Consider the following 24,671-nt stretch of genomic DNA (forward strand, 5'->3'; position numbering starts at 1 on the left):
CTGAAGTAAAAGTAGGTGTTTATCTCAAGTCATTGCCTCAAATAGCTGGCTACCTGTTGGAAGAAGGGTCTGATCGATGCAAACTAAAGCAGCCGTGCGTGAGCTGTTACACAGCGGTTAGTATTGATCAGAGCTAAAGGCTGCCGATAGGAATGTGGAGTGAACTGACAGGCAGAGAAGAGCGAAGGAGGAAACGGCCTTTGCTGGTGGCAGCCGTACAGAGGAAAGCCGATAAAAAGTCAATTCCACTTAAGCGAATGGCTGCTAACTAAATATTTTGGGGGCCAGAGCCTTCCCAGATAGCAGCTGGAGCGTCTCTGCTCCGGAACTGAGACATCAAGCGAGCGCCAGGCATCGGCAGGTGAGCTAACAAAGACACGTGCGGCGGTGCCGGCGCAGGGAAGCCCCTGAGCACCCTGCTGAGCTCAGCACACACCTCCACTCAGGGACGTCTGCCGCCGGCGAGCGAAGGGCTACCCGCTTCAGAGACAGAAAGGCCTTGCGTAACGTCTGCTGCTCCCCGCCGCGGTGAGGAGCCAGGCAGGATCGCTCGCGGGGACCAAAGCGGCAGCACACATACTCGACCTCCGGCGGGAGGCTCTTTAGGTAGCAACGTAAGAGCACCAACCGTCGGGGACTTCTTTCCAGTCCCCTCCGTAAGGACTAATGCAACGGCGGCTTGTGGGAGCGACGGCTGCCTGCAAGCCATTCCAAAAAGCGGGCAAGATGCGTCCCGCGGCGGGAATACCGCCGGCCGCGTCTGGCATTTTTTGTTCGCTGTCCAAAACTAGTGTGTAACGCTGCTTTGTGTTGCTCCGCAGGTCCTGCCCAGAGGTCGCAGACCTTCATCTCTGCATATAATCAGGGGATAAATGATGCAAAATATTGTGGGATCCTTCTGAAGGAAAGGTGCTTAAGATGCAAGTTACTGTTCTCTAACTTCAGCACCGACTGGTGCGGGGAAAAGGCTGGTCAACTCTCCCTGTGCCGTTCGCTCGCTTCCCGCGCGAATCAGGTCAGGGCAGTTCCTGGTTGTCTTCCTCTCTCAATTGCTCGGATTAGTTCTGCTTTATGGTCTGTTATGCTGCACGGCTGCATATTGTACGAGAACACAAAGTGGTCGAAAGCAGGAGAGCCGTGTTTCCTGGATCCCACATTCAGTACGTTTCAGGCCAACTTTTAGTGGACTGGATCAGTGCTCAAGGCGCACAGTGTAAAACGATTCTCCAACAGCTTGATTAATAGTGTCACACTCACAGTTTCGGTTCAGGTTCAACCTATTTAAAGTTTTATTATTCTTTGAAGTAATAAATCAGGAGGGTAGGGAGAGAGAGATGTAGGAAGTGCTTGCCCAGCTAACTCTTCCTACAGACTGCGAGTGCAATGCCGTTTAGGGGCCTCTCATGGCAGGAAGTTTACCTGGAGACGGAGCGTATGCAACAGCAGCTCCTGCTCCCCAAAGTGGGCGAGGGGCCTGTAACGAGTTAACGCGTCCCAGAGAGTGGGAAGAGCTGGCACGGGAAGGATGGGGCATGGGTCTGAAGAAGATGTGCGTCTGGTCAACCTCCACCAGCACAACCCCGATGGAAACCTACCTAGGACCTTTTTGGCAACTGTCGATCCTCTAGATCGTGGCGTACATGCAAAAGTCTGTGCAACTATCACATCAGGACCTTCAGCACATTTGTGTAGGCAAGAGTATGGAGGAGTGGAGGCTGCCCTGTACCCACCATCCCTCCTTCAGACCATCGAGAGAGTCCAAAGGCCAGACCAAGCCCAGATGTTCAACGCCTCGACAGCGGGAGCTTCTGTGAGAGCAAGAGAGAAGAACTGCTGCCGACTGCCTGATGCCTCAGCGAGAGCACGTTTCTGTCGGGGCAACATCCCTTTGCCTCGTGGGTCCTCCTTGGCTGGAGAAAGGCTGTGGGGGCTACGGGTTTCAGATCCCCTATACTTGCCTTACTCTGGAGGATGTAACATGTCGTATTTCATTGGAGCTACCCTGCCACGAGTTGCCCCACCACGTTGCCACCAGCCCCCCCAGTCGGATGCAGTTTATGGTCATACCCAGGACCCACGAGGAACAAGAGCTGTGCCCAAAACGCCAACAATGCCTGGGGTGAAACTTGCCTTGGACGCTGCTGCCACGTAGCACATGGCTCCTTCCTGTGCGAGTGGGGACTGAGTCCAGACCCCCGCATCTCCTTATTGAGCTCTTCACTTACAACATTACGCTGGCTGTATGTACTGTTTACTGGAAGTGGTGTTCCAACAAGACACGACTGATTTCAATACACACGTCAAGAGGAGAGGGTGTGAATTGTGCAAGAAGGTGTGCAAAAGGAGATGTGGAGCAGTTCGTTTGAGAAGCTAAGAATGAGTGTCCACGGCTGGTATCACTGGTGAAGTGGAGGGGTTGGGCATGCTGCAGCGATAAAAGTGTTCGCAAACAAGGAGAAGGAAGACCGATGGGTGTGAACCTGGAGCTTGGACTTGGTGGGGTGGAGGAAAGGGCACGCAGTGAAGGGACCCGGTCAGATCAAAGGCAAGGAAGATGGTGCTGGAAGTGTGTGTTGTACGGATGGCGTTCAGTAATGCGGGTGTCAGTAAGTCCACGGGGGGGGTGGTTACAGTAATCAAGATAACAGGTGAGGGGCTGGAGGCTTGGACAAGAATTGCTGTTGTCTGGACAGAGAAGAAAGTCAGAATTTATGGAAAATGTTAAACAAGAAGCAGCAAGACTTGAATATGACCTGAATATATGAGGAGTGGTACGTGGATGCTGGCGTTGTCAACAGTGATGAAAGCGGTAGGAGCGAGCTGCGGGGAAAAAGAAGTTCGGTTTTGTGCACGTTAAGTTTAAAACTCCAAAGCAGAGTTACAAGCTCTGCCCGAGGCCCTGTGTTTCCTCCTTTGCACTGGGGACGAACCCCTCGGTCGCCTTGGCTGGGCGCAGCACGAGCGTAGGCGAGGGAGAAACGTAGGTGATGGATTCCTATCCATGAGACGGGAGCGCCTGTCAGCTGTCAGCTTTTGAAATTTTGGGCCTACACGCTGTACTAACCCAGCTCCATGAATTGCCAACTGGAAGAAGTTTTATATAGCCTAAGGACACACAGAAGTGACTCAATGATTATTTTTGAAAGATTTTGTTTTGCTTATTAAAAACTGGATTTTGTTATTTCTGTGAAAGTGCCCAGTAGCCCCATACCTGGGTATTTTGAAAGGACATGTTATTGTTATTACTTGGTGTTATATCGAAAATCCTATGATGGGGTACAAGTCACAAACCATGGAACAGATGTGGGAAACATTTGTCAGCCATGGGACTATTCTCTTGGGCATGCTCATGCTTATATATGTTTTTCTATATAGGTCTGTGTATATAAAAACCAAACAACTTCCCCATTTCCTTCACTAATTACAATTGACATCGGTACAGCTGCCTGGCTCCTGCACAGCAGCTTAATGCTGCAACGCCTGTGTTGCAAACATTTACAAGAGCATATTTGCATACAATTTACAATGCTGTTTTTTTACAGAATTGTTTTTCGAACAGTCATAAAAAAATTCTCATTGATAACAGCTTTTATCACCGATTTCAACAAATCTCAAATTTGAAGCTTCAGTCACCCCCTCATAATGTCCCTTTAATTGCAGAACGAAAGCTTCAGAGTAGCCGCGAACAGTCTGAAGGACGCCTCCACATCCCACTTTCGGCCATCGTGCTCGATACACAGCGAGCAGATCTCACGGACAAATTGGTTCGCCTTTCCCCCATCTCTGGAAAATATCCTGCCGCACAAAACTGAGCTGAGACCCACTTGCTGAGGCTCTGCCTATTTTTCTATCTCGCCTTCATGCCAGTCTGCCTGTCCGCACTGTCATATGTTCTTGTGTTTTAATGCTGTGTATTTTTGTGTATTTTCACACAGCACAGAAGAAAGCAGTAAAGTCTGTTAAATTTAGAGGGATTTCTAAGAAATATTGAAAAAAAAGTGTGTAGAAAGGCAAGCAATGGGAACAGATGAGAATAGCAACTGTGCACTACAAAAATGTAAATACAAAAAGCGCTCGCTCTCCCCATAAGACACCCACGTTCCTCCATCTGTCATCTCAGCACATCCTTTCCCAACTGTCTTTAAATTAAATGAATACATCTACTGGGAGATTTCATGAAAGCTTATGAGAATTCATCCAAAGACAAATTAAAACACCGCAATGTAATCATACAGTTCAACTCACTAACAGGCTGCCTGCCTTCAGTGCTCACTACTACACAAAGAAAGCAAGCAACCGTACGACACCCCTCTTGGAAAATAAAAGGAAGAAAAATGAAAGAGGTAACATATCCCACTTTTCCTGGCTCACTGGCTCAACTGATGCAGGGGCACGCTGCCGATGTAGTGTTCATTTTGGTCCAATTCTTAGCGAAGTGTCCATGTCTAAAGGGTTAACATGCATAGGGCACTTTTGTAGAGGGCTCGTTTTAACCCCTGGAGGCCTTGCCTTTTGAAAAATTTAAAAAGGATAGCCAATATTAAAATAACATATTAGAAAACAAATTTCTTCCCTTGTATAACTACTGCTATCTGGGGCTATTACTGTGTATCTTAAAGAGTTTCCAAATAGTTTCTATTTTTCTGTTCAGCACTCATGATTTTTATTTAGTTTTTCCTGTTGATTTAGGTTGGATAATATATCCAGATTTACCATGTCCATTTGCATCCTATTTCACTTATGGACTTTTACACAGGGGTACAAGTCTGCAAGGTTGGGGCCAAACACATTTTTAACTATTGCATATGGGTTAAAATGTTACAGGAAATATATGATTAAAAAATTTATCCTAAAATTAGGATTTATAGCACCAATTTTTGGGAAAAAAAAAAAAGGCAAATCACCCGGCGGTGTTTCTTCAACAGCGGGTCTTTGTCCACCGTCCTGCTGTCTGAATTCTCGGCCGATCGGCACAAAATGCGAGGTTTTCTTCGGCAGCTTTCGCTTGCAATAAAGCTTCAGGGGCACAAAGAGATTCGAGGAAAGCCACGACCCAGCTGCCCCCTGCGAAGGACGCCCGGCCTCGGGCAGAGATCGGCGTAGAAGAGCGCGTGCCAGCACAGAGAGGAGGCATGGCAGGGATTTTCCTTTTCTCCACTCGTGGACTCTGCCCGGCCCAGAAAGGCCGCGACCAGGGGGTGTTATGTCACGAAGGGATGTCCTGACCGGCATCTCAAGAGCGGGAAGACTCCAGCTTTCTTTTAAGCCGTCTGCTAGACTCTGCAATGGAGGATGCTCGCTCCACTCGGATCCAGGCTGCTCATTTCCTTTCCATTCTCCTAGTTTCAATACCTAACTACAACATTAGGTTTAAGCTAAGAGTTTGCCTGAAGTCCCTTCCTTTTCCCCACTCCAAGCTGAAAAAACCCAACATCCTGCCATTCCCCCTGAATGTTTCCAGGCTTTTTCATCTCCCGCTTTCCTTGCACGCTCCTGTGCCCTGGAAACACAGAGAAGGCTCCCGACTTCCCCCTTGGCTGGTATTGTCCCATCGCAGAGTCGCGCCGACATTACCGTGGTGAGCTCCGAGATCAGCCCCTCGGCAGACAGATTAACGTGCGTTGTGGGCCTCCTGAAGGACCCACGTCGCTTGTGTGTGCATGGACGCTCCTCTCCGATTTCTTTCGCTAGGCTCCTTCCGTCCTACGCTCGACCCGCCTGAGTGACAGAAATCCAATGCTGACCACTTCATTATCTGTTGACCTTGCCCCTCTGGCCTCCTGCCCTGCTCCCTCTCCTGGGCAGCGTGCTCCACGTCACGAGTCCTTGTTAAAGGTCAGGACTCCCAAGCCATCAGAATTGGCCATGTTGTTTTACTATATCACCAGAGAAATCATGCTTGTCAGATCTCATTAAACCCCTATTTATGGGCTGAGCCCCATTCTCTGCACTGGAGATGAGCTGCTACCTTCAATATAATCTTCCCCAGATCAGATCAGTATAGCACAGGGATTACAGTCCATCAATCAGGATCTCATAATCTGCCCCCACCTTGACTGGTGCAGTTGCCAGCATCCGTGCGGGAGGAGAGCAATCCTCCTACACAAACCCTAACGGGCCGGGCCGGGGAAATGGATGCGTTACCTCTCGGACCAGACCCATGGCGGGGCAGGTGATCATCACGCTGCTCGCAGGAAGACGCCTGATCGATGAGTCTAGTGCACAGTGTAATTATTCATGCTGCAGCTGCCCGTAACAATACGGTGTACTTTAATATTGATACGGCATTCGGAATATGCACTTAACCCTCTCAACCCTTCCTCGAGATAAGGGACAACACGTTACCACCTCCGCAGCAAGGAAGTGACATGACTTCCTGAGGGCTATGCAGACAATCGGTGGCAGGGGTGGGCTTGGAGCAGCCTCCTAATTATTCCTCCGAAACCTGCTGTCTCTCAGGGGTTGCCTCTCTGATGGGCATGTCGTAAAGGGAGAGACACGTCCCTTTTAGGCTGAGGCCACAGTTTTAAAGAAATGGAAAATATTGTGTGGAAACTATGCAGAACTATTGTGCGGAAACCGTTTCCAGGCACAGAAATGGCCTGTTGGCAGGTAGATAAGGACACCCATTTACAAAGTGGGCTGAAATGTTTTCAGCCATTTTCTGTACTGTTAAAGGTAAAAGACAATTTCCTCACAATGCTATGCTGCAAATCTTGAAGAATTGTGCTGTGAATCCTGAAAACAATGAGACAATTCAGCCATCGGCACCAAAAGACGATGATCAGTAACGTGCAAAACGGGCCAGGCCGCAAGGCGCGGGTTTAGGTGACAAGGAGGACACTTAAAACGAAGCATCTGCCCGTGGGGGCAGTGAAGCCCTGGAGGAGGCTCCCGGGGCAGCTGTGGAAACCCTGCAGGTTAGGCATGGCTGGATGGTTTCGCCAGGGATAATCCCGGCTTGGGCAGGGAGCCGGGCGAGACGGCCTTCCAGCCCCAGAAAGGCAAAAGAGCAGAGACAGGAAAGACCTTGGAGCTGCTGCAAGGGCATCTCTTTTGGCTGCCTGTTACACCACACGTGTCTGAAGACTGTGGCCTATACAGTCACGTCTCATTATCTTACAATAATGGGCTCTTAATAGGCTGGCTGTCTTTGCCTGAAACATCCCACCCGCCTAAGGAAAGTGGATCTAGGGGATCATCTCTGTGTGCTGAACAAGGAAACCAGGGAGCAACTGAGGCTCAGAGGAGGTTTGAGTGAATGTCTATATTACCTTACTGTTACTTTCTTTGCAGATAAAAATAAACCCTAGGAATGGGGTGAGTCTGGACTTTGCACAGTGCACGGACTACCTTTGTAGACCCAGCTTTGCAAGGAAGCTATGCACAAGCAGCCTCAGCTGGACTTTTGGTTGTTTTTTTCATTCTTCAAGCTTAAGATGGGGAAAGTAGGAAAACTGAAGGGATCTTGAACCAGACACTAGACGAACAGATGACAGGCCTGGTACTCAGCCTAACAAAAAGAGCCGGTAGACTCACTGAAAATTATGAAGGGGCTGCAAAGAGACAGTTCCAGCAGCAAATGTCCCAGGGGCTCAATCACCGGATGATATTGCCCTGATAATCCCAACTCTTCTCAGTCCACAGCAGAACCAGACAAGCCATTACTCTTTCTTATGACCGGGCATGGAAGAGGGACGGCTTGTAAGAAGTGCAAGAGGAAAATGGTCTCAGTTCAGGTGAACACGCGGTTTCTGTTCCAGGTTATCTGCCAAGCTCTGTGCACTGAAAGAACAAATTGTCAAATGCAAAGCAAAGGGAGAAGAGTTAGGTGGGTAGTTCTTATAATCTTTCTTAGCCAGCCAGGCCACCGAAAGTATACCCGATTCATAAAAGACAGGGTTTTTACTTTGCAAATCTCCTCCTAACATCATGCTCCTCACAGCTTCTTTAACCTGAACTTAACTTGCAGCAGTGAAAGCATCTCACCTTCCACCTTCACTCAACCAGGTGCTTTTTTTTTTTAATGCTTTACTCTGGTTTTATTAACACCTGTTAACTACCAGTAATATTCCTTATGCGGTGTCTCTCTTAAGACAAAGCAGCATTTCTAACAGAGTTTAGCAACGTCATAGCCAATTTAGACTTATAACAGTCTAATTAATCAGGAATGACATAACTTTTCAACTTTTGCTAATACAGTACTGCGCTGAAGAATTACCTGTAACAATCATCAAGCGGGTGCTCCCAACGCTGGCAATCAGCAGATCACTTTCTATTGCTACGAGTCTTCTCTTTGGCCACACAAGCAACCAGTGAAAACCACCAAAACCAGTTACAGCGGCGTTTCCCTGAGCCTCCCTTTGCTCGGCAGCTGCGGCGACTTCCCTGCTCAGCTTCAGCACTGCAACTATCCATCAAGCCTAAGGAGAGCGAGGGTGTGAAAGGCAAACATGATCTCTGATCAATACCTTTACAAATACGAAGGAAACCCCAGCTCCCAAAGGGTTAATCCAGAAAAGCAAAGCCATCAGGATGTTTAGTGAGCTAATGTTTTTTATTGATGGGGGAAGGGCTGTAAGTCCTCAATAGGGAAAACGTTCGACGTGTTACGTCCACCACGACTCGGGAGCAGATTGAGGGAACGTTCTCTTAAACTTATGGCCGTGCTATGTCCTGTCCACCCCCCAGGCCCCGGGGTATCACGTACCCCGATACCCTGTTCGGGCTCAGGCTACCGAAGCTGCATCCAAACGTGTTCCTCGTTCCTCACGTGCCGCCCCCCAGACTGAAGCACTGTGCGCACGTCACAAACGTGCCGCACCCGGCATCTCTCCATCGTCTGCGGTTGTAACGTGGACACCTCGCGTAGTTTGCTGCCCGCTTTAATCTTCTGAAGCACATGGAGCCACTTCCTCTCTACCTGTCCAGTGACGGCGATCCGTGGTTCTCAACCAGGAGCCCAGGCCGCGGCACTGCCGGCCTGAACTCGGCGGCGACGCGCTTCCGAACCGCGCCACTTCACATCTGTTCGCTCTCGAGTGCACCCGCACACGGCCCCCCGACGGACCTCGTCCCGCGCTCGCGCTGCAGGGCCGCTCTGGCGAACGTCGCCGGTCCACCTTAAACGAGCGGCGCCCATTCTGCGAGTGGGCTGTCTGCGGTCAATGTCAGGGGCAGAGGTCAGGGTGTAGCTGCCTGCTAATAGAGTGTAAGCTAACATTGTTGTCAAATTGCTGGAGTAAAAAGACAATGCCCACCTCCTGCTGATGGCCCTACCCTGGGGGAGGGGGATATTGGCTTTATTGGAAAACTGCCAGTCTCGGAGGTGATGGAAGTGGCTGATAGCAGCTAAAGACTGTTTGATTGTTGCTGGAGAACCAGTTCAGTGGTCGGTAACCATCTGAAAGGCAGTTCATTGACTGACCCCACAGAGCTGCTTATTGATGACTGGGTTTTCCTCACTTGACAAATCTCTCGCAAGCTTTACATGCAGCTGTGTATTGTTCGGTAAGAAAAGTAGCTGGCTAGCATGACAGCCTAGCGATTCCCAGACAGATCCGGGCTATCCTTCCCCATGCACGCAGCAACAACCAGGGACTAACGTAACCCGCTTCCGGAGTCAAATTCAACTCCTTAAAATGTGAAGGATGGATCTAATGAGCTTTTGAGACGACTATGCAAGGTAATGTCACACTGTGGGGGATACATACACATTCTTGACCATCCTCAACAACACCATCTGCAATTTATTTTTAAAAAGCCAAGGCTGATTGCAAAAAAAGGAGGTGATGAGCATTAATACAATATGGAAGAATTCAGTAACCTCAGGTTTAACAGGATTTAGGTTTTTGGTATATTCTAGATCATGTTATGAATCACCTTTCAGGAAAGCACTCTCTTGCACATCGGGGAGAAAGACTTGGTACAGTTTCCAGTCTGCTGCTGATGAATGCCCATGCAGGAAGACACCGGTGTGGTGTCCTCAGCGTATAACAATAGCATTTCCCCACTGAAATCCTGAAAGCGGCAGTATCGGGACGGTACTGTCACTGAATGGGTTACAGCAAATACCTAAATTACCTGGGAGGCCACGAATGTATGGTGGGCCACCGTGCCTTGCATTCTTCAAAAGGTTTCAGAGTTTATTACTGTCACTGAATAGCACTTTGATTAAATGCACTTTGATTTGAAGGCGTTACAGCTGACCGTCGCCCCGTTGCGCCAGCACTGCCAATATCAGAGTGACGGGCCCATTTTCAACCCCCCACTTGGAAGCACGTGCAGTGGCGAAAGGGTCCTCACTGGGAAGATAGCGGTTGAACGGTATGGTTTCCAGGCACATCTATCTGCTTATCGCACTGTGCGAGCAGTGCCTCCTAAAGAGTTTTTGAGGCATTATTATCTGTTAGCTGCAAGTCAGAATAGATGTCAGTGCATGCAAATGATGAGTGTGAACACAGAGAGACTAAAGCATTGTGACTCTGTTACTACTGTTGGTGTGCACCAACCGTATCTCCTGCGTGACACCTCAGGACCCACGACGCTATAAAAAGCCACAGTTATAAGAGCAGGGCTTGCCAAGAAATGCCAGGCAGCGTCCCTGTACTCCTCTCCATACCCACTGCCGTGAAACTAAGGACTGAACTTGCATCTGGTGCATCCACTTACAACCCTGAACGATGGGTGTCAAGTGGTATCAGGTTTAATGGCATGTTATATCCTCTTGGGATGGGTTTCAGTGTCCAAGGCAGTGGGAAATCTGGCCATTGTTGGGTCTCATTTTGCTCTCATGCTTGCACAAATCAAAAGTAACTCAGTGAACTTGGTGGAGTTACACCGGTGCAAAACTGATGTGAGAAGAGAAGTCTTTCCACAAAAAAGATGCCAAGACTGAATCAAAAGACAAGTAGCTCCTGAGGCTCCAACTCCAACCGTGGGCTGGCTCCATAACGGGACCGCACGCTAGCTGTACTTTCCCCGAGAGGCAACAGAGGCACCTAACCCAGAGAAGCGCACTGGCACCAGTGCTCAGTGGTTATAAACTCTATGGAAAGATTTATACTGGAAATTAGAAGAAGGTTTCTACCATTAGAAAGAGAAGTGGGGGCAAGAAGCCTAACTGGTTTTAAGACAGAGCAGGTTCAGTTCCCTAGCCTAAGACTGGGCAGGAAAGAGGCTTTACGAAGTGGGTGCCTGTGACAGCAAGGATTGGGCACGGTGGCCCAGGACATCCCACCCAAACCAGCCTTGCTTCTTACTACAAATCCCAGACTCAGGTGTCCGGGCACGCGCGGGGTGCAGTCTGGCACCGCGTGAAGACAAGGATGCCCAGGGACATTGGGGGCGAGACTCTGGGACTCAGGACCCAGCCTCCTCGCCCATTCAGTCAGTCAAAACATTTGATTGACTGCAGAATCAAATAAAACATACCATGCTCAGTCTTTCCTGCTCAGTTTTTCTTTCCTTAATTTGCATATTCAAGAATCTCATTTGATGCCTGGCTGTCAAAGATGATGACAGTTGGGGAGGGGGGCTCCTAGCTTTATCAGGGGGGATTATTTTTAACCCAAATTATTTTGCATTGTAAATGTTTAAATCCACATCAAATCCAGATTAATGCATGAAATAGCCCGACAGGGTATTTACTTGGGGGGGGAAATCAAATTATTATGGACAATTTCCACCTGAATTATTAAAAAAAAAAAATCTGAGATTTTGCCTAAAAGATAAGCTTTAAAGGACTCTCTTCTCTCATAAACAAGCAAACTTTATATACAGACTGGAACCTTTAGCACTTTTTCCCAACACAACTGGAATTAATAATGCAGATAAATCCTAAATAAATCAGGATTAGTGTTAACTACATCTTGAGGTTTAATACGTTATAGGAAAATGAAAAGGGGGGAGCTCTGACTTTAAATATTGCCTGAGCTTGAGGAGGGGGCAGGGAGAGAGCGAGCATTATGGAGACCAGAGGACCAGCTGAGCCGGGTAATCAAAGAGCTTCTAATCACCGCAGCTCTGGGGATGTGTTCAAAGGATCTTGTCTGACCACAGGCTGTGTAAGGTCACAAGTGAAATGCAGTTGCAGAAGAGGGGGAAGGGTGTCTTGGATTTCAGGACAGCCTCGCTCTTGGGATTTGTTTGGAAGAGGGCAGCTGGATTGCAAGATTTTACCATCTTATCAGCAAGAAGATTGAACTTCTCCTGGTTCGAAGGCCCAGCCTCACTCAGACAAGAAAGCATGAGAAAGCCCCACAAGACACAAGCGTGACGTCAAAAGTTGGTATCGCAAACAGCAGTGCAAAATGTGCAAAGCCACCGCGTGGTAGAGGAAGGTTTTGTGAACCGATTTGTATTCTTTGTTGTTGCGACACGGTGTCACTGCTGTTCCCCTTCCTGTTCACGCTTTGCCTTCCACGCAGCGTGGCCAAACGGTAGAGACGAATGAAAAGCAACTTACTTTTCTTCCCCTTGTTTCTAGAGACAGCCACGCGCTCCTCCCAGCAGCTCCCCTCTCGCCTGCGCCTTCCTACGTGGAGAGAGGCTCCATTCGAGTCCTGCCTTCCTGCTCCTGCTAAATGAATTGAAAGACTGATGTGATGCCCTATATATTTGACACTAATGTGGTTTTAGTTCATCAACATTTTCCACCTCGCACAGCCACAGGGAAGAATTGGAGTGCGCTTTTGTGCTCATTTGTAATTAACTTGGAGTTCATTTCCCCCCTCCACATTTCTGTTTTCTTTCTATCTGTGCAAAGAGTAATATTTGCCCTTTGCTACCAGTAAATCCTCAGGTGTGAGGCCAGCAGAAAATTTCTCAGAATTTGTGTAGTTTTAAAAGATCTCATCTCCCATCTGTTTCCTGTTCCTTTTTTCAGCACTTCCTCTGCGCTCACACCATTACTCCGAGGCTCATAAAAGATAATGGGCCAGATCCTCCAGTGACTTGCACCACCTGTCACTATTTACAACTGGGCAAAGCGGGCCCAAAGCTTTACCGCGTTTCAAATGGCTTCCACTCCTCGCACACAGGTGTCCGTGGCTACACGAGGTAAAAGCACCAAAGTGTCAGGCTCCTTGTTGAGGTCGGGCGAACACTGTTCATTTGCTGCCCGAAAAATAAGGTCAGAGTGTGATTTCTGGCCTTAGCCTTGCCAGTTAATTTTTTAATATGTTTTAATACAAACAGACAGTTTACAATGTGGGCTACTTCCTCCATACAGACATCAAATGCCTTCCAATTGTGGTCGTAGTGTTTTCCAAGTAAGTACAAATGTACTGGTGTATAAACAGGGACCCGTTCATGGTGAAAGCAGAATTGTGCTAGTGTGGTAAGGATTTTTTTAAAAACAACCATGTCAGCAAAAGCCATGCTATAGATAACCACACTAGCAAGTCTGTCAAAACTCTTTCCAGAAAGGAGTCAATTCACTAACTTTTAGCAGCTCATAGTTTCATAGTTTCTAGCGTTGGAAGGGACCCGAGCAGATCATTTAGTCTGACCCCCTGCCAAGGCAGGAAATAATACTGGGGTCAAACGACCCCAGCAAGATGTGCATCAAACCTCCTCTTAAACACCCCCAGGGTAGGAGCCTGCACCACTTCTCTTGGAAGCTGGTTCCAGACCCTAGCCGCCCTGACCGTGAAGTCGCGCCTCCTGATGTCTAACCTAAACCGACCCTCTGCCAGCTTGTGACCGTTATTCCTGGTCACTCCTGGCGGTGCTTGGGGAAACAGTGACTCCCCCAATGCCTGCTGGTCCCCCCTGACTAGTTTGTAACAGGCCACTAGATCCCCGCTCAGCCTTCTCTTGTGGAGGCTGAACAGGTTCAGGTCCCGTCGCCTCTCCTTGTAGGGCCTGCCCTGCTGCCCCCGACCATGCAAGTGGCCTCCTCTGGCCCCTCTCCATGCTGTCCACGTCCCTCCTGAAGTGCAGCGCCCAGACCTGGACGCAGTACTCCAGCTGTGGCCTGACCAGTGCCGCACAGAGGGGGAGGATCACCTCCTTGGACCTGCTCAAGATGCATCTGTGGATGCACGACAAGGTGCGGTCGGCCTTCCTGACCGCGTCCCCACACTGCCGGCCCATGTTCATCTTGGAGTCAGTGATGACCCCCAGATCCCTTTCCGCCTCCATGCTGACAAGAGGGGAGTTCCCCAACCTGTAGGTATGGTGCCGGTTGTTCCTCCACAGGTCCATCACCTTGCACTTGTCCGTGTTGAAACCCATCCTATTCTCGTCCGCCCACCCTTGTAACCTGTCGAGGTCTGATTGCAGCCTGTTGCATCCTTCCAGTGTGCCCACGACCCCCCACATCTTAGTGTCATCAGCAAATCTGAACAGGTGCTTTTTACCCCCTCGTCCAAATCGCTGATGAAGATGTTGAACAGTGCGGGCCCGAGGACCGAGCCCTGGGGGACCCCGCTGCCCACGTCCTTCCAGGCTGAGAAGGACCCATCCACTACCACCTTCTGGGTGCGGCCCTCCAGCTAGTTGGCGATCCGATTGACTGTGTGGGTGTCTACACCACAGCCCCCCAGTTTCTTAATGAGAACGGGGTGAGAGACAGTGTCGAAAGACTTCCAGAAGTCCAGGAAGACGATGTCCACTGCTGCCCCTGCATCTAATGATCTGGTGATCTGATCGTAAAAGGCCACCAGGTTGGTGTGACAGGACCTGCCACTGATGAACCTGTGTTGGTTGCCCCTAAGCATGCAGTCCCCTGCTGGCCCCTCCTGGATGTGTGCCAGCATAATTTTCTCGAACAGCTTGCCTAGGATCGAGGTAAGACTAACTGGCCTATAGTTTCCCGGGTCCTCCTTCCTGCCTTTTTTGAAGATGGGGACCACGTTGGCCCTCTTCCAGTCCTCCGGTACCTCACCAGAGCACCACGAGTGCTCGTAAAGCCGTGTCAGGGGACTTGCAATGACCTCGGCCAGTTCCTTTAGTACTCTAGGGTGGAGATCGTCCGGGCCGGCTGACTTGAATACGTCCAACCCCTCCAGAAGCTCCCTAACTAAATCCTTGCTAACCCGTGGCCCAGGTGGGCCTCCTGTGGGGCCTGAGGGGGGCCCAGCAGGGAAGTGGCTGTTCTGGTCCCTACTTAGGAAGACGGAGGCAAAGAAATCGTTAAACACGTTAGCTTTGCTGTCTGGTGTGACAACCAAGTTTCCCATCGCGTCCTGCAAGGGCGCCACATTACCCGGGACCTTCTTGTATTACAGAGGGCATCAGTATGAGCTCATGAGTTTGGACTTTACAGAATGGAAAAAAAGGCAACTATTTATGTCTGATTAAATATTTTCAAATATGAAATGAAGCTGGATTTTGTGTCATCCAGCTTGAAAACATCCCATTTTAATCTCATTGTTAATAAGCCTATCCTTGGTGTTATTTGGCTGGATTTGTAAAGACTGTGAATTAAAAAATGTATTTTTTTGGAAAGAAACAAAAATAGGCCTAGAAAAGGAAGACAGAGACATCAGTCAAGGGAGGTAAAAAACCTGTAAGAAATCCTATAATACTCTGTTATCCTAACCCTGACATTAAAAAAAAAAAATAGGCAAGAAGCTGCCTTTATCCACCAAAGGCGAAGCAAGAACTACACAGCCCAAGTAACAACACGGTCCCCAGCAATATTCACGGTAACTTCACATTTCTTTACCTGGAACAAAAGGCTGCGGTCCTTCGCCATGGGGGGAGTCTGACCCACACCAGATTTTGGGAGACGGGAAGAATATTTTACAGGACAAGTAATTACAATTAAACAAAGTCTTCTCTCTCTGCCATGTGACAATATACTATAGTTCCTATTCCTTGCAGTTTGGTCTCAACTTTTCTCATACTGATGCCCTCTGTAATACATGAATTAAGCTACTTTCTTTAGGCATTCACTTTATTCCAAATAAAGCTCCCATTTTCAAAAGTATGACAGTTTTACAAACTAGAAAAGTAATTTTAGCTGGTATGTTTGTCTCCAAAACATTACTATTGCTTAAGTGCCAGAGACTGGAATAGACACGAGGCTCCTTGCCTGCCTCCCATGCTCAATGGAGGTCAATCTGGCAAACCAGAACCGACTATCCAGATACTCGAGTCATTTACTATATTCAGAAACTCAACAATTCATAATAGTATTTGCTTTGAAAAGTTAAGTACAGGAAAAAATCTTTAAAGTTAAATAACAATATTGATTCTTTAAACCACCTTTTCCTGTTTTTTGAGCCTCGGAGCCTCTTAGTAAGACTGGGCATGAGCCTTCATGCTGCTATTTCATGTATTGTAAATTTTAATACAATTTTTAAATCCTTCCAAAGAAATTGCAATTTGGGGCTTGTTTTGCAACCCAGCTCACAAACAGATTATTACTTATGCAAACTTAAAAGGATTGCATTTGCAAGGTGTTTATGCTCTTCCAAGAACTCTTAAATGCTATTTTCCCATGGATCATATCACAAATAGCTGATCATTCAATATAACAAATGTACACGGTAGAAATCATAAAGTACAATAACAATGTGCTGTCATTCAAACTGTGTCCTACTAGCTGAGTCTTTAGGTTCTTTTGTCAAGGGATTTACAGGAAAATCCCAAATGTAAGGAATTAAATACTACCGTTATTACAGTATTTTTCAACACTGCACTGAACAGTCAAAACTGAGGTGTTTATATTAAAAAATAGTATAATTTTTAGCCAATTGCATTAGGACCTGGACTTTATAAAAGACAGTAGTAGTTATAACCAGCTGTAATACTATGGCAAGGAGAGGTCATTGCAGAAGAACACTATATTAGATTCCAGTCTGACGAATTGATCATTGAACTGAGTCTTACACACCCACACAAACCCAAAACCAAAATCTTCCAATGAGTACTGCATGCACACATTAGTACTTCTGGTCACTGCAAGAGACAGGTTTCCCAGAACTAAAAAACCCCTATGGACTAGAAGGAAAAATATAAACAGAAGAATGTGAATGAAAATTGGGAATGGTTTAAAAATGCTTAAATAATGCATGAAAGGCTACAATTTTAGAACTTCTCATAAAGGGGTTAAAATCACGTTGGCTTAAAGGAAGTGGAAGCAGTTATAAAAACAGCAATCATAAATTAAGAAAGAGAGACAACTGCTAAGAGAACCTAGGTCTATACCTAACAGGGCTAAGAACAGTAACAAGGGATTTTTTCAAATGTTTCTGAAATTTCAGGAGCAAAAGAAATCCTAGCAATTACTTGGGTTATGACTGAATAGAGATGGTAACCCCATCAACAACAATGCAGAGACTCAAGTTCAATAAACACTTGTTTTCCACCTGGAATGAAGCTGGGCGATGCAAGCACATAACAATGATGATGTTGTAGTAATTAAGGTGGGTATTAATAGCATTTGCTAAATTCAAACATTTCTTCTTTTTTTAATCAGCAGGCCTGGATCATTTTAATTTTAAATGAGCTGGCTGTGGAGCTCTCAAGAGGATTTTGTTAATTCTCAATACTTTTTGGAAACTTGGGAAAGTTCCAGATGGGAAGAAAGCCAGTTGTGCATCACAGTTTAAAAAGGACACGCAGCTTTGACCTAGGCAAGAGAGGCCCCTCGATATGGGACCATACCATTCAACAATTAAGGAGGAAGATGCACTTAATACTAACCAAAAGTTTTCATGAAAAATAAGTCTTGTCAAATTATCCTGATACTGGTTTTTTTTAATTTCATGCAGCTATCCCTACATTGAGCTCAGGACTGTGTGTCTGACTGAAGCAGGTCTCTTAGAAAGTTATTAATCTTCATCTGAAGACTTCAAGAAAGGAGACTCCATCACTTCCCGTGCTAGCTTGTTGCAGGGGTTGAGAGCCATCTGCTAAAAATGTGTTCCTTATTTTTAAGTTAAATTTATCTTTTAACTTCTAGCCATTTGTTCTTGCTGTTTCAGAACCTTCCAATACCTCATATTTTCCTTCCAGGAACTTTTTATATAGCATAATCAAATCACCATTCAATTGTCCTCTTGAAAGGTAGGAAGACTGAGCTCCTGAAATCTCCCAATGCCAGTCATTTTTCGTGACTCCACTGTACCCTTTCTGATTTTTCAACATCTTTATTAATATTTGGACACCAGAGCTGGGCATAATATTACATTGTCATTCTTCCCAGGGCTGCATACCGAGGCGAAATCACTCTCTGTTCCCATTCCCCTCTATACATCAAAGGATCACATTAGACAGATCACCGATACTCAAACACTTGGCAAGAGGAAGGCAAATAAATAACATGGTTTTAAATACAGCTATAAGCAAAGCCATACATACATCTAGAAACAAAGCACGCAGGCTACACATAAAGGACACGGGCACCATCCTGGAAAGCAGCGACTCCCAAAAGGACTTGGGGATTGTCGGAAACAGGCCTGTGAAAACATGCCGCCTATCACACGCTGTGGCCAAAAAGGCTAATGAAACATTTGGAAATATAGAAAAGAAAATCTTTAAACCATGCCTTTCAAATTGCAGTGAGATCCTGAAGGAGCACAATGTCTTCAGTTTATCAAAGAAGAGGTGAAAAGCTGACTTGATCACAGCATCTTTGCCTTTGCAAAGGGAAAAATCATTCCTCCAGGAACCAGTGGAACGGACGCCCTGTTCGTTGAGCTCGACCAGAGGTTGGCAACACGTGTCCCGTGGGCTGGATCCAGCCCATCGACCTACTTGATCCGACTGCAGACGTGGTGTGTCAGAGGCAGTCAGTGGGGGGGTCTCAGCAGTGCGTGCTTGCCCCAGGGCACTGCCGGGAAAAGCAGTGGGGGTGGCTGGATCCCGGCGCCCACCTGCCCCCGGTCCAAGCTGGGTCAATCCGACCTGCAAACTGAAAAGGTTGCTGATCGCTGATTGAGGCCCTCAGCATATTATGAAAAGGTGTCTGTGCTGAACCAAGCGTAATCACCTGTTTACTGAATCCGAAAGCAGTGCGTGGACACGGCTGAGACTCCCCCGGTGGGACTGTGCTCGGCGACTCCTTGGCAGGCTGACAGCCCTGGGTCTTCAGGCTGAAAAGCATCACGAATTGTCACTTGGTGCTTCTGGGTATCATGCATCCTCCTAAAATCCTGTTTTGTTGCTTATGTTTTAAAGAGAGCCTAATTAACCACTGGGAGATGAGTTACCAAGAACTATAGATCGTGCTCAAATCAATAGGTCATAGGGAAATGGATATGTGTGAATGAATGGCCCTTTGCCTTAGGGCCACTGTTAGTGCTACTAAGACTTTGGTAAGCACCACTAGGTCACAAACGCTAAGCAGCACAGACTTTGGTGGTAGAAATGGTGGTACCTGAATGGAAAACAAAGCATGAGGTACTCAGATAGGAAAAGAGATGGAGAGATAGGAATCTTCCAGAAAGCTTGAAAAGAGGAAATTCCTTGGCAATAGTCTATCAAATATATAGTTCAAGATCTCCACGTTGCACCTGAACTTTCTCAGGTGTTTGCTGAAGAATTGCAGGTCCAGAACTGTTCTGTTTGTTCACAATCTCTCGAGGACCAGAAACGAGATGGAACATAGACACGGCCATCCCTCTCAAACCGGTAACCTTTTTATAAGTACCAATTTGCAGAAAGTGAATATGACCGTAAGAATTTGCCTATAAGTGCCATCTTATAAGCATTTATGAATGTTGAGAAACAATTCACCTGAAGTGGAGGGTATGGACAGAAGTAACAACTGAAATGTCTCAAATGCCTTTGAAACACTTCAAAGGGCCGAGCCGACAAATGTTCAAGAGCAGCTGAGCTCTTGATTGGGGAAGTGCAGCTCATGTGGTTCAGGATAGCTGCAGGCAACCCTCAGGATTGACCCCAAATAGCAATATACTCAGACTTCTGGAGCCTCTGAAGAAAGCAGTATTCATTTGGCTTTTCTGAAATGGTCTGCTATGTCCTTACCAACTTGTTCACGAGCCAGCTGTTAGAAACTTTGAACCAAACACACATCAGGTCACGTCCATGATCATGGTCTTACCTTCACTCTTAAAATTCACATTTTATTTCAAGTCCCAGTTTGTCTGCCTTCAGCCTCCAGCTACTGAATCTTGCAGTGTTTTGACTACTAAAATAATGGTGCCTCTATCGTCACAGCTGACCCAGCAGTAAATATGTTTTTGGTCATGCAGGCTGGAAAATCCTGTGGTCCAATGCAATGCTAGCCAGATCACAGATCACTCCCTTACGTGCTACTGGGGAAGACAAACTAGCATGCTTTAATCATGTTAGCTCGCTGGGCCGTCTACATCCAGGCAGACCTTTCCCCTTTTTTCTACCACCAGAGATATTTTATGGATACACTTGTAGATCATGGTACATTTCTGAACCTTGTCTTGCATAAGCTAAATAGATTGATGTGCCTCACTGCAAAGCAGCTTTTCCAGACCGCCAGTCAGTCTTGCAATTTTTTTCCCTAAACCCAGCTTAATTAGCTTTGGACGCGTGGACAGCAGAACCGGACTCACCTCTTCAGCAGTGCTCTGCTCTCCCCCGTGGCATGCACAGAGGTCACAGGGCCTCCCTCTGCCTTTTAATACCCAGCCAAGAAGTCTATTAGCTCTCTGGGCCGCAGCCTCCCTCACTCTCAGGTTTCGCGTTTAGTTGGTTTGCTCCCCTCCCCACCAAAGCCAGGTCCTTCGGAGGTGTCCCAGCAATACCAGTCACTTTTGAATATCTTGGTCACTGAATTAAAAAAAATGGCAAGATGGGTTTCCTTTAGCCAAGGGAACAAATAATAATAAGTAGAGGGAAAACAGGGAATATACAGGCTAGGGGAAAGCAAAGAAACAATAGATTGTTTAGTAGAGACATAACTGCCTCCCGGTCCAATTCTTCTAGGGGAGGTAGAGTTTATAGGAATGCAGAAGGTTATGATGTGAAACGCATTTGTGAAGACGGTAATTAAAATAAGTTTAAATGATCTCAAGCTATTCCATGGCGCACATTCTTTGTTTGTATAACTGCACCTCGTATTGCTTCATTGTGCCACCTTCTCTATCTCCTCCACTCCTCACCGTTTATTATCCCTGTTCGAGATGTCTTCCTCTACGCGTGTGCGCGGCACCGAACACAATGAAGCCTGTCTCTGGATTTGGGTGCTATTGTAGTAAAAATAATAAGCAATAATATGTAATAGCAATAGTAAATAAAGTAATTAGGTAGGGCCTGCTCTAAAGATCACCTGAGGGCTTTTCAACATTAAAAGCAGGTAACTTCCTCACTACAGAGTGAAGTGAATCATAAAATGCATAACAATATAATTAATTAAACTGAAATACAGAGTGTCCTCATTAAAGTTCTGAAACTTAAAAAAGATTCCAGTTAATCTGGGCAAACTGAAGAACAATCACCACTCCTCGTTCAGTAATAATCCATTCTCTGCCAACAGATGCTATTTCCAATAAGCTCTAGCCTGCAATACATACACTTCATATAGGGAGCTTTCACGTGGAGTGTAATGAAAACCTTGGTAATTTTTATCGTTCTTTTTTTTTCAAATTAGTGAAAAGAAACTGGCCTTGGAACTGCAGCAGCTCGTGGATTAACCTGTGTGGTTTGATTACAATGGAAAAAAAGAAACAAAATAGGGCATTTAAAAAAATGTATATTATTTGGTTGCATTCGCCATCTGGCTAAAAAAGGAAAAAGGCATCTCCCACTGCCCCCCAAACCACATATTTAATCCATGTGCTTATGTCAAACTTAATTACAGCACATTTGGCATAAAATAACAATCCACATCCTTGGAGAGGGGAACTTAAGTAGTTAATATGCATGATTGAGTGAAATAGCTTCGCTGAATGTTTATGGGAAATCCAAGGCAAGTGAAACGTGGTGATATTTTAACCACTGATATGCCAGTTCTCCTCTTCAATGCTGTCTCCAGTGTGGGACCCATTTCTCCAGACCTGACACTTCCCAAGGCATCTGTGATGGGGTATTCTCCATTAAATGCTCCCCATAGAAGAGTCCCTTTGCATTTAAGAAATCCACCACCTTCTCAGTAAAGGTTTGAAAGTCAGTAGCCTCAGAGGAGTCATTGTGTCTCCTGCTAGGAACTTGTGCGAGTGGCACACAGGGGCCGACTGAGCCCTGGAGGGGACCGCTCCTCCTGAACAGCGCTGCGACGTGCACGTGCAGCCTCCAGGCGCGACGGAGGAAGGTGGGCACATCTCTGCTAGCTACAGAGAGTCCTGTGAAAAGCAAGGGTTGTTTGGTAATATCTTTCACTGGGTCAAGTGTACAGTCGGAAGAGAGATTAGATAAGCTTTCGGGCACAAATGGCCCTCCACCAGGTCTGGGAGAGAAGCAGGTGACACTTACGTTAAACAGCAGGAAAAACAGTTACTACTTCTTTTTAAACCCCATTATGTAAATGAAAACAGTCAGGGGAGGAGCGCAGTAAACTGGTGGAGCAGAGACACCATCAGGAGCTAAGGACCACGTACAGAGCAATCGGTGTCCAGGAAAGTTATGAATTTCGTGGCTCACTCAGAGGTGGAGCCTGGGCCGTGGCAACTCCTGGCTCTCCTACCCAAGTCAGCATGCGGGGCCGCTGCGCTGGACTCATCTTCGCGATGCCATGGGGCTCATGTTCTGCAGGGATTGCGCAGCTTTCTCTCGAGTCCGCAGCCTGTGAAGTCTTTCTAAAGTGTTCTCACGCTGGTGGCTGGGCGTTTGTGTCCTTTAGCATCATTCAGCGAGCGCTCGTTATAAAGTTTGCTGACTGATTAATAGTTTTCATGAGTGCATTTGGTGCATTGATTGAGAGGAGATTCTTGACAGCTATAACCTGAAGTCACCCATAAAAAAGCCCTACTCCAAGAGCAACGCCAGCACCCACAGCATCCCCACATCCTGGAAGTATTAGGGAGGCTTAGAGCTACTTTCAGCCTCCCCTCTTAACCTCCATTTCAACACTGATTTTAGGGCCAGAATTGACCACATTCTTCATAACAGGTCTTAGCAGCTCATCCAGTGACTCTGGCTCCAGAAGAGCTACGGGGCTGATGCTGGAGTGAGTACCCGAGACCAACACCGGTTCTGACTTAAAGACGCCAAGTGAGAGAGGATTTGCCACGTCGCACTGAACCTGTTGCAATGGCTAACTTCCTTCTTCAAAATCTACACCTCATCTTCCATTGGAATCACCAGCTTCAACTTGGATCTTGTTGTGTCTTTGTCGTCTCGCGTAGTGACACCGTCAGGCCAGTCTGATATCCTCATGGCTGATGAAATGCTAATGCCCAGTATTTCAGCAACCAAATTGTGTAGTTTGCAGTAGATGCTGCCCAGTGACTGCAGCTTTCGACGCAGGTACCTTCTCTGCTGTGAAAAATGTCCTGACTCTACTGTTGCTGCAGATTAAATTTTAATGGTTTACTGGACCTGGGGTGGTTTGTTAACTCCATTGTGAATATAAGGCAGGTTGCAACAGCCTTCGAAATACAGGATGGGAGGTAAAAATCATAAGAAAGTTATTCTAGCAAATAACTGAACCCGGAGAGCTTGCGCTAGAGTTTAACATTATCATCTTTAGAGTTATCTTGTTAATAAAGTCTGGGCACTAACCCAGGGTATGTGCATCTTGTGCTTGAATGATGCTGATATGGGGTCAGTAGCAGAATTAGTGGAAACACTGGCTGTGCAGTATTCGGCATGTGGATCAAATACAGTGGCATGTCTCTGCCTCTTCAGACTGAGCCCCTGCTGCTGAAAACTCTGCCTAGTTTTTAAATAAGACGGGGGTTGGAGAAGGGCCCAGCCAAAATAGAAATTATATTTATATAGTGAGAAAAGCAACAAGAAGAAGATGACAGGCTTTATTAGCAATCTTTCTGAGTGGGCATGCCTTTCATTTTCTATGCATTCTTATGGCCTGGTGGTCTTGTTAGACTCCTATCTGCTGCCACTGGTTTTGGTTGCAAGGGTGTCAGAAATGTTTCCTCATTTATGTGCGGCCACATTTCTCACCATGCTATCCTTACCTTTGTCACCTCCAATTTATATCACCTTAATGTTCGGTTAGTGTAATATTTAATTGCATCGAGTGGTGAATGCAACCAGTCTCTTACTAAACATGGGTTGTATTTGTCTTCTGTCATTTGCTCTGCTTCCCGGTTGACTTACAGGTTATGTTTAAGGCACTGCCTTTAATTTATAAAGCACTAAATGATGTGAGCCCTATCTGCTTTTAGACTGGCCCTCTGTTAATGCAGTTTTGAGGCAAAGGTGATCAGGAGGCACATTTATAATAGTGAGCTTTTTAGTTTCCAAAGAGAGGCTATTCATACTGCCTTATCATTATGAGCTCCTCAAGATCCTACATTTCATGGTTTTTAGGACCTGCTGCTTTGCCTGAAAGAGGAACAAGTTTTCAGTGAGGTTGCAGAGTCAAAGCTGGAGGATTTTTTGGCTTAGTACTGAAGCAATGTGTAAATTAAGCCATGCGCAAATCTCTACCTGCACCAAAAAGTTAGTGTGCAAAACTTTAAAACAAAAATCTCAATAAAAATACAGAGAGCGCATAATATGTTCAACATACTGGAAAAGAAAGAGGCTCAGGGCCAGACTGCCTGACCCTCTGCCAGCGTGAAATAGGCCAGGAGGATCAAGAAGTCTTCCCTCTC

The 24,671-nt window shown here is 46.7% G+C and overlaps 1 protein-coding gene across 6 annotated transcripts in view; it reads right to left on the reverse strand.

Moving 5' to 3' along the window:
* ZFHX3 (zinc finger homeobox 3) overlaps nt 1-24,671 on the reverse strand; it is an 832,685-nt gene that overhangs the window by 235,579 nt on the left and 572,435 nt on the right. The window contains exon 1 of one of the 6 annotated variants that reach the window (XM_090063358.1): nt 12,467-12,553. The exons of the other annotated variants lie outside the window; for them this stretch is intronic. The gene's annotated coding sequence lies outside the window, so the exon portion shown is untranslated. Of the gene's footprint in view, nt 1-12,466; nt 12,554-24,671 lie in introns of those variants that run through there. 6 annotated transcript variants of the gene reach the window in all.

Source organism: Crocodylus siamensis, chromosome 9, assembly GCF_052110815.1.
Source record: "Crocodylus siamensis isolate JL-2025a chromosome 9, ASM5211081v1, whole genome shotgun sequence".
NCBI lineage: Eukaryota > Metazoa > Chordata > Crocodylia > Crocodylidae > Crocodylus > Crocodylus siamensis.